This window comes from Drosophila virilis, chromosome 2 (assembly GCF_030788295.1).
Source record: "Drosophila virilis strain 15010-1051.87 chromosome 2, Dvir_AGI_RSII-ME, whole genome shotgun sequence".
NCBI lineage: Eukaryota > Metazoa > Arthropoda > Insecta > Diptera > Drosophilidae > Drosophila > Drosophila virilis.
The window spans coordinates 10,227,441-10,241,868 of NC_091544.1; the positions used below are offsets into that span (position 1 = coordinate 10,227,441).

Here is a 14,428-nt window from a genome sequence, read left to right on the forward strand (position 1 = left end):
ACATTGGACAAGTGAAGGCGTCAATTGACGCCCAAGTTCGTCAAACACTTTCACACAGCTTTATCAAAAGGCTTACATCAGCAAATGACCATTTTCCATGTCATATTTTATGTTGTTAGCCGTGGCAGCCTGTCAGCCAATTGGACACACCTACCGCAGAAGAGAGTGAGGTGGAAAGGGGTGTTGGCATTATTAATTAAAAGGAAAAACTAAAGTCCCCAGATGACAGTAATGACCATAACCTCAAGCTGTCTTCACTTGGTTTTTTTTTCTCTTTTGGCTTTTGTCAAATTTTCACAATTTCATTGCAAAATTAGAATGAGTTTTGTTTTCCTCCATTCATGCACTTATCTAAAATATGAATAAAAAAAGAAAAACGTTCACGTTGGCAGCGTTTCGGCCTTTAATGTGAGCCCAGTTTTCCAGTTTGTTATGAAAATTTATCAGGTTTGCCGCCAAACTGAGCAAAGCATGCAAATCAGCCAGGCGTACGCTCACACAGCTACTCACTCACACGTTCGTACGTACACTCACATTCATTCACACTCATTCACTTAGCTGTATTCACTCATTTAGCTGTTCACTTGCTTTGTTTGGCTCCCTCTGCGCTGCAAATATGATTAAGTTTTTTCTTTATGCTTCGACAGCTTCTGTGGCCGAGTCGGCGTAGGAAACGTAAGGGCCGCGTGAGAGTGTTGCCATAGCTAATGTGCTTAGAACTTAAGGGAACTTCCAGTTTACAAAATGTAGGTTACACTTAGCTGGGATTAGCTCTGGGACAGTTGTTGGAAAGGACAAATAAAGACTTGCTAACTAACTAGTTAATTGTTGAGTTCTTAAGAATAAATACTTGCTATTGATGAGTACTCAAATGGTGCACAAATACACATATATTTTAATTCATTGCAAATAAGAATCACATCTAGAACTAAGAAAAACAGATTTAAGTATGGGATACAAATTTTTCCATTGAATGTAAACTCTTCCATCATATTCCTATATTTTGCCCTACACATTTTTCATTCTATTGCACATATAGTTTTTCTCCTATAATTTGCTTTATCGAACTGTTAAAATCAAATCAATTATCATTTAAAGTTCATGGTTGGACAAGACCCATAAATACCCCTCGGCTAACACTTTGCCAATTGCATATTCTCATATTGTTCACTCTTTATGCCTATCGTCTGGCAATACTTTATAGTTATTGACAAAACGGTTTCTGATTTATTGGCATAATAGGTTTGTATCTCTAGTGCAGTCCGCTAGACGCGCCCGCCATCAGTTTTGCGAGGGGGAGCTGTCAATTTATTGATTACATCGCGGCAAAAAAAAAATACTGCATTGTTCTATGTTTTTGCACGTTGTCAATGTGAAATGCCAATTCTGGCGTCAAGCGAAGGTCTATCAAAACAAACATTGAACAGAACGAACATTTCCAATTTGAGGTGTTGACAGGTCGTTAAGTACGAGGGGGGGCACGCTTTGAGAATGCTCTCTCTACAATATGAAAAAAGATATATAAATAGCCATTTCTGAGTGCATGTCACTTTGAATTGGATAGCCGTACAGTTTCCGCCGCCCACCAAACACCAGCCGGAATCTGCGTGGAAATATTCTGTTTAGAAAAATATTGTATTTGCTTTTGGGCATATGAATCACATACACTAATTATAAACAGCGGATGAAACCTAGCCAGATGACGTCTTTCGACTAATACGAGACCTTGACTAATCCACGTTATACGATTCTTCGGAATCAGGTAAAGATATACACAAATGCGAGAGTATGCTCGATGGCGAGATATCCTCTAGTTTTCTTGATCTAATTTCAGTCTATGGATATTTTTAGATTATTTTACCAAATTCATTTGCACACATTTTCAAGTCTATCTTTATAGATAACGCCTATTTTAGATTTAAATTGATTTGTTATAAACAATAATGCTCTATATGTTTAATTTAAATTCTGTTTTTTTTATCTCTTTCAGTAAACAACACGAAATCACAGCCAAAATATCAGTTGGTGTTTCTTTCATTTTAAATATCACAAATGTTGCTGGCCAGCAATTAAACAATTTAAGGTAAGTTTCTTAAGTTTGTAACATTTCGTCATTCCCACAAAATTATGAAAATCGTTTTTGCTATACATACATAAATACTAATATGAATGTCATCATCATTTCACATTTTCACATATTCGAGATTAAATTATTTATCAAAGACGGAGCTCAGTAGCTACCTTAACTGCGAGTACGAGCTGAATGCAGGGAATCTCTTGGTCAGGCAGCCTCAACAAAGGCCGTCTGAGGTCTTATTTGTTGTATCTTTACAATCAATGAAGCTAGAAAAAGGGGAAAGTGATATTTGCAATGGTTTATTTCAACGTATACTAATCCAATTATAAATATATATCTGACCAGTTTTATAAACTATACAAATCGCTGGACAAGGTCAATTGCTGGCCCCCTGTTTCCAGCTTGCTTACAGCTCGGTGTCGATTTCACAGTTGGATCTGAGTGCTTTTGGCTTGTCAACTGCACTTGCACCTGACAGTTAACGTTATCAATCCACGTCCCATTGCGCTGCTCGAGCCACACCTCCAACCCATCCTCCCTGCCATGCTGCCTAATGCAGGCGACGTTCGATGCTCTTTGTTGGTCCCTGGCCAACTTTGGGGGGGTGCAAAGTTTATTGGGCCAATAATACGTCGAACCAAAATAAATATCTATTTGCCACGAAATCGAAACTGGCCAATGCGAAGCGTAACAAATGACAAGTCCTATTTTTAATTACGCATGGCGATCGACAAAGTTTTAATTTCAATTGCCGCGACGATTTAATGGCATTTTAATTGATTTCTACGACAAACAGCCTTGGGATTTGGGTTTTTCACGCGCAAAACCTAACGGCGAATGAAAAGCGTATTTATTTATGCCGCTCGCTCGCAATTCAATAAACAAATGGAAATGGCATTTGAAAATGAATCAAAAACTTTCCTCAAGTGAAAATATGCAATGCCGTGTTGAGTGAGTTCCTTAACGTTAAATACCCTATAGAGGTATATGCAACCTTAGCCAAATATTGAACTATTCTAATTTATACTTGTTAAATAATATATGTCTAATGTTTATTTAAACATATCTAATATCTCAAGATCAAGTTTGATCATATACAATTCTGTTTACAAATGCAGATAGCTAATTACAGGGCATCCGTTAGTCGCACAAGTCCCCGGCTTGCCTACTTAGCAGTTATCACTGCTATTTGTTGCTAATATTAGCGTGAAAAGCGGCGCAGCTTGCGATTGCATGTGACTGGGCCTGGCCATTCGGACCGGGCACCGTGGCCGGGGATCGGGAAACGGGGTCCGGGTACTTGGTACGACGACTGGGGCTGGTTTTGTGGTTCTGTTGGTTCTTGCCCTGGCGCCGTTGCTGCCAACGTCAGTGCCTCAGTGAAATCCAAGAGATATTTGCACCATTTTCTACACACAAACACACGTTTGTGTGTGCGTGTGTGTGTGTGTATTTTATTGTTGCCCCTTTTGCTCCGTTCGCTGTGCTTTCTAACATTTCCTGTGGTTATTTTGTTGTTGATTTTGGTTTTATTCGCATTTAATTGTACAATTTTCCGCGCTATATTTGATTATGCCAAACTATTTTGGTGGTCCATCGCCATTTTGTTTAGACGCGTTTCTAGTTAGATTTTAAATTTGAATTTCATAATAATTTCTCTTTGTGCTCTGGCGGCAAGTTTATTGAACCATAAACAACAATTTGCGGCATATATATATATATAAATGTAGTTGCCGTTGTTGTTAAACACCAAATGTTTGTTGGCTATTTATGGTCATCGGCCCGTAAGTAAAATATCTATGTTGTTTTTTTTATGCCTCACATAGGTCATTGCCACCAGAAAGCACAAGTACGACATGTCGTATGTAAACATTTGTGCTCGTTTTGGGCGTGTGTGGGGAGTAAAAAATATGCTAAGATGTGTGTCTACATAGATATACCTACAAATTCATATGCTTATTTGAATGGATTCCACTCTGCCCACCTGCAGGCGAATTGTGGGCAAGTGAAATATGTGGGCCTCCGTCTATGCAATGGTCCGCCTGTAATGGAACCCATCGAGCAGATATTGCCGTCTGTGTTTCTTTATATATATATATGTGTGTGTGTGTATATATATTTATACTCGATTTGATTCATATTACTTCAAAGTAGCAGCTGCCTCGAGTTTCCGACAATTACGTATGTAAATAGGTAGTTATCGAGCTAGAGCAAATAGTTTTCTACCTTGTTATTTTATCTTGACTATTGAATGAATAACTGGCTATAACATTTACTGGCTCTTTTAATATATATATCGCATACATATATCCTTTATCTTAATTGGTTTTGTATAATTGCATAACTCAATCATTAGAATGAGATTCATAATTTAGCTAATAAACATACTGGCAGTGTTCGATAATTTTGTTTAGTTTAGCTTTCTTACTTTGGCATTTTATTGATTATTTAATTTGAGTAATGCAATTTAACACAAATATGTATGTATGTAAATACTTTTAAACAAATACAACAATATGTTAAGACATAATTTAACATACTTTTTAAATTTAAATATTTTAATTACATTTTCACGGGTCGCTCTACTATGTACACAATGCCGAAGCTTATCATTATTTATATTATTAATTAATTACTAATTAGTATCATTAGTCCGACGTTCATAGACGTATGCCTGATTTGACCACTTGCAGGTCGAATTTTCCAAAACGAAAATACAATTTAGTAAAATTGTCAGCCTCCCAGCTTTTCTCGTTCGATCTGTACGTTTGGCATATATTCATAGGAATTTCATCAACTTTTTTGTTTTGTTATTTAATGTTTCTTAAGATAAGATAACACATTTAATTGATATTTAGCCGACATGTTTTCCAACTTTTTCAATATTTAATTTTCCCACATGTGTGCGTATGTAAATGTTTTATAATTCAATTTGCTTACAATCACAATAACCTGGTCAATAGAATTGCCCTTCGTTTAATCAAGTCCCAGGCCTTATCGCTGTTTGTAATTTGTAGTTAATTCAAGTTTCATGGCGCCATTCCCAATATTTATTATACATGTTTGTGCGACTGCCATCTGACTCGGCGTGTTTTATTTGCACACCTATGCAGAAATCGCTGATAAGGCCAATCAGAATAATATTCAAAGGAAATATAAATAAAATACCGAACGCTATCAGTAGAAAAGGGATAGCTGTGTGGGTGATAAGCACGTCTGCAGCAAAGCAAACCTTGACCAACAAAATTGAGGTCGCATTGGGGAGGGGGAGCATGCGGAAACAGCTGTGCGATTGCGATCAAGCGATCCAACGACACCAAATATGTATACCATATATGGCCCGAATCGAGGGCAGTTCAGTTATGAAAGGCTTTCGGATCAGGCCGGGGCTGTATACAATCAACAGTAAGCCAAATTGTGGGGCCAGTTGTTGATTATCAATTTGGAAAGTCAGCGGCAACCGCAGCAATGCCTCAATAAACGGGGCGTGGCCATGGGCATTATGTTTTGTGCAGATAATTGGAAAAGCATTTTAGAAGCTCCTAGCGAGCAGCTTGACCAATGCCACCAGCTTCAAGCTCCAAGCCTCACGTTCCACGCTCATCAGCTGGAGTTGCTTGGAGCTCTGCTGGGCAATAAACAAGTTCTAGTTGTTGTTGCTTTTGTTATTATTATTATTATTGTTGTTGTTGTTGCTGCTGGTTGCGCATGAATCACCTTTTGTTTTGTTGTGCTTTGTGCGTTGCTTTTGAGAGTTAACTAAACTATGTACACACAGCACAATTTACAGTTAAAGGGCAGCAGCAACTGAAAGGGAGCTCAGCTGAGAGAAATGGAGCGACTCCGACTCCAACTCCGACTCTGCTTCTGATTCTGTCCCGTTTATGACGTTTGCACTTAACCCCAACATGGCACAGTTATTTTTTGTTAGCTGCCCCAAAGTTTGCGCATGTGGCGGAAGCAGTTCGGGCGGGCAGCCAAGCGAGAATCATCCACAAACCTTCATTTGCCGCATTCTGACAGTTTTTCCTCTCCGTTTTGTTGTTGTTGTCTTCTTTTTGTTGCCGCTTGACTGCACTCACAGCGGATATTGGCAGTAGTCGAATGCAAGGCATTGCAGCATTCCATCCTTTCCCTCCCCCCCAAAAATGTGCATGGAGCCGCCAAAAATATCAGTGAGCGGCGCCTTATTGGCTAAGATACGACACGTGACGTCCGTGGGTGCAATAATTAAGCAAATAATTAGTTAGAAACCTGCGCAACAATTTGAATCTGATTTCACTGTAATTATTGTTTGTTTTTCACTTTCGCAATAAATCAAATGAATTAAACATCAACTCTACAGTATTTCATCTCCTGAAATAGACAGAAAGCTATTAGAGCTTTAGTAGCAAAAAGTTATATAAAGGCCATAAATACCCGACTCTAGAAAGCTCTTGATACCAGAAATATCTGTTTGTATTAATTAAAAACTTATACTCTATGTCTGCCTTTGGCCTTTTGATTAAAACAATCATTTAGAGGGTATTTTCATTCGTACACTTCCCACTTACTTTATATTTTTCTTACATTTTTGTGAATACTAATACAAATAAAATGTTGTTTTTCTGTGGCTAAGCTAAAGCATTATTTCGAGTTGGTGGCGTTGGAGGAGGGGGTGGCTGAAACAGTCACTGGTTCATGGTCAACTCGTGCGCCTAATCGCTGCAAACGTAAGCAGTCACAGTAATTACAACAAAAAAGAGGAAAAACAACAACAATATTAACAATATAACATTGTGCAGCGCCATGGAATCTGGCCAATGAATCAGAGAGCGCTACAGAAATGGGCCAACACACGCCAACGCAGTCAAAATCTGCACACGCGATGCCCAAATATCGAATACATTAAATCATATGAGTGTGTGTGTATATAAGTGTAGTTGATTTTGTGAGTGGTCGGCGCCTATGGTGCCACGCCCACGCATTTGTTATAACAAAGTAGCTGACAATTTTGTGTCCAAAATAAGAAAAGTTTGTCTGGTCTCGGCCAAAGCGCCATAATGTTAACAATTATCAACAGTTTATAAGAAAGACAAACAACTCAACTGGCCAGTGGCAAGGTGAACATAGCTAAGCTACTTAAAACGCGGCACGTGCCCCAAAAGTGGATATTATATGCTTACAAAAACTAGATACACGTAGATGAGCTTAAAAAACTATGTGAAATGTTGTGTGCAATAGAAATCATGAATAGCTGCAAGTAAATAGTTACAGATAAAGGCAAAACATGGCATACGAGTATGCTTGAGAACAGTATGAAAACAGATAGAATAATGTTCATGTCGCACAAATATATTTGTCTTCATTATGCTACCTTTCGATGTGCTAGATTCTAAACGAAAATCAATTTGAATTGATTATATTCTTAATTTAAGACACCGATATATTGCCCAATCTAAATCTGGTGCGACATGTCGTATAAGTAATGTGTGATTCAATCTTTTCAAAAAATAAACAACTAAAATTAACAGCGACAAAAATTCTTGCGTAAATTGCAAATGCTAAGCATAGTGGAAATTGTGTCAATTGCTTTAGCTAGAAGAAGACAAAAACAGCAAGAGCGAACAAGAGGGGAGGGAGGCAGACGCAGACAGTTGAGCGATTTATCGATCTTGATTTTTGACAAAAAACTTGTACACACTTTGCAAACCTCGGCAATTTTATTGCTGGCTAATTTCATAAAAACAAAAAAAATACGCTGGGAAAAATATATGAATTTTTGGCTACAATTGAATAATTCTGTCGCCACTCCAAGCAGTCAATCATTCAGTCTATCAATCTTGCCGCCGTGCGACAAAAGTTCACTGCACGCGCTCTGTAAATTTGACCTAAAAAATAAAATTGTTGGAAAATTTGTGCGTGTGTCATGGGCTTGAAGCATACTGTCATGTGTCTGACAGCAGCAACAACGACAATAATAATGTTAATAATAACAAGAATAATAATAATAAAGATAGAAAAACAAGTAACAAAAGTGCTGATGATGCTGATTACATGATCAACAGCAACGCCGCCAGCGGTCAACACTAAATGAAATAATATTTATCGGATTAATTTTATGACAATTTCATGCTGTAACGCGATAAAATACGCTGATGCCGCAGCTTAAATTCAATGATATAGATAGATGCAGGTCACAGTTAAGGCAGCTTTCAAATGGAGCATTAAATTAGTCGCTGGTATTAGACTAACTAAAATTAATTGCTTTAAGCCGCTGATGAGGTTTTTTTTAAACCTTATCATGTGCATTTTATAGGTTGCTTAAAATTAATTGTCCTAACTAATTACTTTAATTTTTCCCTAGTACTTTCTAATAATCGCATGGAAATCAGAGAATATTAAAACTCTAGTCCGAGCAGGCGAGACTCATACTATAAAATCAAATTGGAAATGCAATTCATAGGAACTTTTAAAGTTTTCATTTTCCTCGAATAAGATTGCAAATTTTGAAGACCTTTAAACACGCAAGTTCTAGATTTGTAGGATATCTCTGAGTCGAGCATTTAGCTGCACTTCATCTTGTTATTTGCTGATTTAGTGCTATCTGTGGCACTTCCTTGAAGTTTATGGCCTATGTGTTGCATGTGCTGTTGCATGCCGCAACTGCAGCAGGCATAACCAATGCGAACCGAACCAAAGCAAGCCACATACAAATACGTTGTTCGTCTGTCAGTTCGATGCGGGCCACATACATAGATGCTCGTATAGAGCATTACATCTATTGTAAAGCATTTTGCTGGCCTCGTCGCGTTTTTCATTTCTCCTCTGACTGACTGACAGACGGACTGACTGACTAACTGACTGACTGACTGGCGTGTGCTCACTCAATTAGCGCCCAGAGGACCGAAACCGAAACAAAACAACTGAAAACCAGCAGCAGCAGCAGCAGCGTCTTCGCCCTGCCAGTGGGCCGCGGATTGTGCAAATATTTGCCGCTAACTAACCGCAAATGAAATTGTCTTACACAAAAGTACAAGCATTTTCGTATAACAGAAAGAAAGAAGAAAAAAGAAGAAGCAATTGTTGCAGCTTTTCTTCAGCTACCAATTCGATGGCATTTCACATTGTAAGAGCGGGGGGCACAAATGTTTAAAAATATGCCTCAAGCGTTGCCGCCGCTCCTATGAAAATACCAAAAAAAAAAAAAACCGAAAAAAAAAAACAAAAAACTCATGTTAAAAATAGAAAATGAATAAAAATACTTTTGGTTTTCATTTGGCTGCACTTTAAATTGTTAAATTGTTGTTGTTGTGCGGCTTAAATTTACTTTCGTTGCGAAATCGATTATGCTAAATGGCAATAGTTGATGCTTAAAGCAAAAAAAAGAAGGTTTTTTTGATTTAAAATTAAAATACAAATCAGTTCTTGCGATTTTTAGACAGTACGACTGAAAGTTAACAATTTTTCATATGCATAATTAAAAATCACTAAATTATTCGTTTCTCTGTTTCTACAATTTTATTTTAACAATTTGCTGATGATCCGGCATAGAAAAAGCTAGCAAAGCTAAATCAACTTTGTTAAAAAAAGACTGATACAAAAATATTTTGTTACTTAAGTATTTGATTAACTAGCTATTAATATAATTAAATATTACTCATACGCACCGTCATCCAAAACCATTTAATGCTGTTTTACTGTGATTAATCGATAATTAGAAGCGCAATTAAAAGTCGTGTATAACCGAGCTGATAGCTTATATGTATATATAAATTTATATATGTATGTGTGCATGTAATATTACTCATACGACCCGTTTGGCCGTGATTTGCAGTTCCAAGGAAAACGTCGATAGGAACGCAGGCAAGCAACAGGCCAAAATGTATCTATATATATGCCCATATATGTATAAAAATATATATTTGAGGTGCATTTGTATGTGCATCACAATTAAAGAACAATTATTATTTGCTTTGGCAAATATTTGCAGCATGTGCGCAACTTAAATGAGGCGTTCAGTGTAGCCAATGCAGCGCTGCCTGGGGCACGTTTCACTTTCATTATACGCACACACACATACATACGCACACAACGGCTACACACACAAACGATTTACGCACTTTGCCAAGTCATAAACCTGTCCAAGATATCAGACCCAGTTGCAAGTTGCAGAGAATCTGCCGCGTGCCTCGCATCGTTTTTTGTACAAATGCATTTGAAAGTGAAATTTGCATTTAAGCAGCGACATTTGGTTGCCATTTGTCTTGGATGCGACCCGAGCGTTCACTTAAGTAACACTTAACACAGGGTCCGGGCTAGGGGCACAATTGCAGAACCAGGAGATGTATTTTCTGTCTGCGTTTATTTGTCAAACTCTGGCATATCAAATAAACAGCGTTTGGTTGCGAGACTTTGTTTTCATTTGTCATTTGCTGTACTCGATAAATGTTTGTTTTTAGCATGCGGTATCGATGCCACATGGCGGTGCGGCGGGGTTTGCCTTGCGGCATTTTCCATTGAAAAGCGGCAATACCAATTTGGTCGCTCGCTTTCCGGTCTGTACAATTTTGTGTTTAGGCATTCCAGCCTTATATGCAATGTTTTATGTTTTGTGCGAGCTACTTGCTTTGATGTGTCTCATTAAAGCGCATTTTTCAAATGCAACGTGACATTTTTCAGGGTTGTTTTTGTTTTTGTAGCTCTTGCTGTTGTTGTTGCTGTTGTCGCATCATTCATCAACATTGCTGACCAACACCAAAAGATTTGTCATGCGGGCAGGCGCATAATTAAATACTTTCACCTGTGCTAGCTTACAAATACGCACATACATACACATGTGCCCACTACTATGCACTTACTGCATATGCATATATATATAAATATATATTTGTATATGTATTTGTACATATACGTTATATACATGGATTCATGGCCAAGCAGCCCAAAGCCAATGCACTAAAAATAGGCGCGTTGCCTTTGCCAGAGACAAACATTTTTAATAGCCGCTTTTCACGCACGGTCGTTGAGCTGTCGGTGTCCCCCTCGCATATTCACTCCCCTACTCTACACTTAACACCCGCCAGAGGACATGAAGACATCAAAGCAACAGAGGCAGCAGCAGCAGCAGCAGCTGGCATGGGGTAAATGCGTGAAAATTAAGATTTATGCACCTAAGGCCTTGTCGCCTTTTCGGGTCGGTCAAGTAAATCACCAGAGTATAGACTTTCTCAAATGCAAGCAATTACACAGAGAGAAAAAGTTATATATTTAACTGCAAACTACTGCTTATTTCTATATAAAAAACAGTTTGTCCTGATTGACTGACTGGCTGACTGATTGACTAATTGGGTGTCTGACTGGTGATCAGCGCATAGACAAAACCATAAAATGTTAGGATGAGGACGGAGTTTTGGGAAACTCCGCCCGCAAGTGTGGGAAAATCGCGAAGGTTGAATGAAAGTTTTCTGTCTATCATTCGATCATACTCAAAGTCATTTACAAACATCTTTGTTGAAAGTAATTTTCGGAAATTCCTCCTTGGACAAAATAGGGTTTCAAACATTTAATGTGTAAAGTCTCGAGTTTATTTATCGGTTTGAGGCTTCAATCGATGACACTAAAACAGGCGCCTAATGTTGTGTTTTAACTTGTTTGACTTCAAGTCATTTTCAAGTATATTGAAGTAGATTTAACTGTTTCACGATCGGGAAATGGGTGGCAAATTGCTGTCTTCATTTTGAAGGAAAAAACTGGGAACCAAGCAAGTTTTATATAGATCGACTTGTATCTTTCATTTGACAACTTTGAATGTATGTAGCATACACATTCCACCCGACCGTATGTTTGAATCCATATAAACATGCCTAGAATATCATTTCTTGCTCAAGTACAAATCTTGGAGAAATGCAACAGATGCAGATACATTTGTATCTTTTTTTGATCTAAACGGGCACATGCTGCGTTCCTGGTATTTTTAAAGCAATCCAAGAGTTTCAGGCTTTGTCCCTATGCATATATTTGGTATTCTTGGCTGTGTTTATGTTGTACCATTTGTTTGTTTGGCCTGCAATGTGTATCTTACAGATACTCGACAGAAAACAGGGCTAACAAAGTTTTTGTTTGATGTGTGTGTGTGTGTGTGTGTACATTGAAACTGCAATAAATGTTGACTTGATGCCTTAACTTTTGACCTGGAGTTACAGGGCGTTGGCTGCATACCCAGCAAATATGCATCTATAACTGTGGGCCGACAATGAACCCACCAATGAAAGTGCAATCAAGTCGAGGTGGACTTCGGCTGGAGCTGGGGCTGAGTCTGGGACAACGTCAATGACTGCTGCCAGCGCTAATTGCATTTATCGCTGCTTAGATGTTAATTATGACAGCGCAGAGTGCACTCTGTACAATAAACGTTGAGCACACACACACACAAATACACACACATACACACATCACACGCTTGCATGCATAGGCGTATCTAGCTGCAGTTGATATTGCTGATTAAGCAGGAGCCGCTCACAGCGAGGTCAATGCTATTGTTGCACTCTGATATAATAGATATTTTTATAGCCCGCACAACCCGCATATTTCTACAGGCAGTTAAAGCTGCTGATAAGGCGTAAGCTTTAAATAAAGCCGAAAATAGGGTTTTTGGACCAACATGGAGTAGGTAACACCTACGAAATGTTTCTCACATCCATGATTCTGTTCTTTATTTGTGCCATAATTATCGACTTTCGCCAATAATTTGTATTTCCTGTTTAACTTTTTATGTCCTGTTATTATTCATGATTTTTTTTCCGGAATATTATGGAATGCTTAATAGTATTTTGCGAAAGACTGTCTTAAATACATGTAGTCTAAGCTTAGAAGAATCAGGAAGCATATCATTCATATTGGACTTTAAACTGAATCATCTCTAGTTTCGTTTTTGTATCTTTTATATTAAGAAATCAGTTTTAAGGTTTAACAATGTTCATTGACATTGTCTGTTCCATTGACAACTGTGTACATGGTACTAAAGGTATCATTTGAAGTATGTAAGAAGCTATTAAATATGTATATATTTCTTAATTTTAATTATAGTTTCACAAATATAATAGCTTGGCCCCAAATTGTTAATGCTTTGGGACGGAGCTCATCTCGCGAATTACATTTAAAACAAAACATTTAATTTAACGTTTATTTCACGGCTCGCAAAATTAATAACTTATAGAGCAACCCTCTCTCACATTCAAAAAGCCATATTCAATCCCTCAACTACTCAAGAGCATTCTTTTGCTTTTTGCTTGTAATTTCTGTTTTTGTTTTGACTAAGTTTTCGTATCTGTATCATCAAATGGTGTCTAAGGTTACACTTGCAGTTGCCCCTGGCTAAGGTCTGAGGTTATGACGGCGGCCTTAAATGTGAACATTAGCCACAATTTGTGTGTGCGTCTTTAGTGAATTCATTGATATGTCTTTCTAGCGAGCATGACCATAATGAACAACATTTAACCACACAACAGGTTGATGGTGGGCTTATCTTAATTTTCTGGCCGACTTAGGTAGATTTATATATGCTCGCGTTCGCGGTGCAATACATTTTGTGTGCTTCTAGTTTATAGCGCCAAGTTTGCATATAAATCCAACAAACAAATAGGCAAAGCTCGTATTCTGCAAGCATTAGTCACAGCGGCAAAATATGCTCATGCGATAAGCGAAAGATGCAAACTTATCTATAAAAGACAGCTGCTGATTACTACATAGAATAAATAATAGTTAAAAGATCCAACTAATGATATTTTTATTCAAGCTATTGGCACCTTCTCCTCAATAAATAGCTCCAGCTCCAACTAGCATTATATCATCAGCAGCCTTAATTATTTAAACAAATATTTGCATAAGCATTCAAATTTTGCTGTTGCGTGGTTTGCCTTTCGCCTATGTTTCTTGCTTATTTTGATTTGACATTAATAAATTATACACAAAGTATTGTTGTTAACTATTACAAAAAAAAGAAATGAGAATTGTTTTGCATATATACAATTAATTTGCTGGCTTGGCTTGGCTATATATATATATATATATATATATCTTGTTTTTTTTCTTTTCGGGTGTGGCCAGTTCAGTATCCGTTTAATGCATAGAATTCAATTTGTCGCCGTTGCCTGTTGCTGTTTATTAGGCCAAAATAAAGACAACACAACAACAGCTGCAAGCGCAAGCAACAGCAACAACAAGCAAGTAAGGAGCGAGCTCAAAGAGCAAAGCAAACACGTTTTTATGTGCTGGAAAAGTCGCCGTTGCAAGTGAAAGCGCCGACGTCGACGTTGACGTCGCTCGTTGCCCGTTAAAGTCCCGACCAACAATGGGAGGCAGTTACTCGCC

General features: G+C 37.9%; 1 protein-coding gene across 13 annotated transcripts in view; it reads left to right on the plus strand.

Moving 5' to 3' along the window:
• Nucleotides 1-14,428, plus strand: part of Mical (Molecule interacting with CasL) — a 48,764-nt gene that overhangs the window by 4,500 nt on the left and 29,836 nt on the right. For all 13 annotated transcript variants that reach the window (XR_004304953.2, XM_070207480.1, XM_032439421.2 and 10 more), the window contains one exon: nucleotides 1,991-2,083. The gene's annotated coding sequence lies outside the window, so the exon portion shown is untranslated. The remainder of the gene's footprint in view (nucleotides 1-1,990; nucleotides 2,084-14,428) is intronic.